This window comes from Dendrobium catenatum, unplaced genomic scaffold, assembly GCF_001605985.2.
Source record: "Dendrobium catenatum unplaced genomic scaffold, ASM160598v2 fragScaff_scaffold_1490, whole genome shotgun sequence".
NCBI lineage: Eukaryota > Viridiplantae > Streptophyta > Magnoliopsida > Asparagales > Orchidaceae > Dendrobium > Dendrobium catenatum.
This window is the reverse complement of record NW_021319952.1, coordinates 703,523-706,872: the sequence shown is the minus strand read 5'-3', so window position 1 is coordinate 706,872 and position 3,350 is coordinate 703,523.

Sequence of the window (3,350 nt, the reverse complement as noted above, 5' to 3'; positions counted from 1 at the left end):
ACTTTAAAACCATTGGAAGAAGAAGTTTCTGTTAATGATAGTTGCTATTTGCATGTTTTACATTCTTGTAAATTGTATAGTTTTGATGATTCTAAATATTATTGTTCTTTGTGTGGTTATCTCCTAACAATTTTTTAGAAGTTTTGTATTTGCTCTTGTGTGTACTAACATTTCAGGTGAATCAAACTCTCAAACATGAAGACTTCAAATCAAATTCAGCAAGAAATTCTTTTGAATTTTGAAGTTAAAAAATGTCATTTTAATTTAGAGGGAGTGATTGTAATTGAGTGAATAAAAACATACACACACACATAAGGACATCATATAAATTTTATACTGATCGTACGAGACGATATAAGTTCGTACAGGATGATCAGACAGTTATCTCCTATTAATATCACATGGAACGAATAGGAACTGGCTAGAAAAATTTTCTAAGTCCTATTCGTCAGGGACGAAATTAAATATCGTCCGGGACGATTTGCTCTCTGTAAGAATTTTGTCCAGACAAAATTAATTATCATTCAGGATGATTTGCTATCTGTAATAATATTGTCCAGATGAACCTATTTTCGTCCAGATAATATAACCAACTTAGGACAATTTTTCTATATTCGTTCTGCAGTTTTTGGAACCAACCTGGTTATAACCGTTCGTACCTGACGAACTTGGTTCGTACGGGATGATCAGCTTGTACAAAATCATTTCATACACATATACAAATAGGTTCATTTCAAGGCTTTTAAGTAAAATTGTCCGGGACGATTTTTGATCGTACGGGACGATTTTGAACATGATAACTTGAAATCTGCCGTTTTTAGATGGTTTTTCTTGTCTCTTCTATAAATAGGCTATTCTAAACTACAAATTAATCTTTTTGATCATTGATCTTCATGCCTATTGAGAAGAGAGTCAAGGAGAGAGTGTTAGAGAGCAATTGAAGGAGATTTCTTGCCATTGGAGAGTGAAGGTTTCACTTGGTACTTAAGGGTAAGTGTTTCCACTTTCAAGTTTGAGATTACTTCACTCTTCTCTCTTTTCTTTTAGATTGGACTTGTGAAGAAGATCTTGGAAGAAGATTTGATTCTCTGCCGATACTTGGAAAGTATGAACAGCCGAGGGTTCTCTGCCCACACTAGGAGAGTGTGAAAGAACGAAGGGTTCTCTGCCCACACTAGGAGAGTGTGAAAGGACGAAGGGTTTTCTGCCTACACTTGGAGGGTGTGAAAGGATGACGGTACTCTGCCAACACTGGTAATAGTGTGATAGGACGAATGGTTCTCTGTCGATATTGGGGGAGTGTGAAAGGACGAACGGTTCTCTGTCGCACCGGGTAGTGGTGAAAAGAGTTTGTAAAGGCTTCTCCGCCTTGCTTTGAGTGCTAAAGGAGAGTCACTATTAGTATTAGTGCAATACTCAGAAGGTGCCTCTGGGGAGTGGATGTAGGTCTGGTTTTGACCGAACCACTATAAATCTGGTGTCATTTATTTTCCGCTGCTTATTTACTTTTTGTGTTTAAAACCTTGTGGTTGAAAAAGTTTTCTAGAAAAATTCACAAACTAAAGTTTTGTTTCCATTAAATTTTCAAAGAGGGTTAAAATTTTTAATTACCAATTCACCCCCCCTCCTCTTGGTTAGCCTTGGGATATTTAATTAGGCTTAACATCCTAATTCTTATTGAACGAGCTCCAACAAGTGGTATCAAAGCTTTGTTTCAAAATCATAAGCTTAGACTACTTTTTGATTAACTTAGATGGCTACATTTGGAAACATAAATACACCTGAAGGTTATTCTATTACTAGACCTCCACTGTTTGAAAACATTCCTTTTGATTTTTGGAAAACACGCATGTCTTCATTTTTACAGTCACTTGATTATCACATGTGGATTTTAGTTTAGGAAGGGTATACAAAACCAACTAGATTAGTTGATGGAGTAAGCGTTGAAACACCTGTTACTGAATGGACTGTAGAAGAATGTGACTTAGCACAACTTAATGCTAAATGCTTGAATACTTTCTTTTGTGCTTTAAAATCAGAAGATTACATACGGGTTTCTTCTTGCAAAAGTGGAAAGGATATATGGGATAGACTTTGTATAACATATGAGGGGACTAATGAGGTTAAGCAATCTAGACTTAATATCTTGTTGCATGATTATGAACTATTTCGCATGAAACCAAATTAATCAATTTCTGAAATGTACACGAGATTCACATAAATTGTCACCTCTTTGCATGCTTTAGGTAGAGAGTTAACTAATACTGAAATGGTTAATAAAATTTTGTGATGCTTTCCTACTGCTTATGATGCTAAAATTACTGCAGTTACAGAGTCTAAAGATCTAAACATATATTCCATTGACAATCTTCTTGGATCGCTAATTGCTTACGACCAAGGAGTTAGCCAAAGAAAGATTGATGCAGGTGAACCACGAAGGGAGAAGAATATAGCATTGAATGTGGAAGAGTCTGAAAATGAAAATTCACAACCTGAGGATGAAGATGACATTGCTTTAATGACTAGACAATTCAGAAGCTTTTTGAAGAGGAAGCAAAAGAGACGCCAACAATGGAATAGAGGTAAGTTCAATAGAAATGCAAAATTTTCTATTGAATTTATTTGCTATGAATGCAGGAAACGTGGATATATAAAGATTGAATGCCCATTACTCAAAGCAAATCCTAGCAAGGAGAAAGTCGAGGAGAAACCATTTGTGAAAAAGGGCAAAAAAAAGTTCCAAAGAGCTTTTTGGGCGGACTCAGCTTCAGATTCATCGGAGACAGAAAAAGAAGAGGAAGTCACTAATTTTTTATTAATGGCCGACATACTTAATCATTCAGATCAAGAAGAGGTATGTGACTTAACATAAGATGAACTTTTTGAAGTTTTTGAACACATGCATGAAGCATATAGGAAGAAAAAGAAATTGCATGCTAGCCTTTGTTTGGAATTGGAAGATCTTAAAAAGGAACATGAAATCCTTAGGAATGATCATGCTTTAATTGATAACAACCACATGAAATTACTTGATGAGTTTGATGACTTGAATAAAAACCTTGAATGTTATAAATCATCCTTTGAAAAACTTGAGAAAGATTTTAAAATTTTTAAGGCTGAATCGGAGAGCAAACTTTATAGATCAAATTATACAAATCGGATTTTTAAAGATATGAATTCATATTATATTTTGAAGATAAAAGCTCCCGAGGATAACAGGATACCTCCAAAACTTGAAGATTTCACTAATCCTATTTTGTATCCTAAATTTATGCAATCCCTAAAAAATCAAATTAATGGTAGAAGACTTAGGAAACCCTTTCCTAATGTTAATGAAATATTTGTGGATT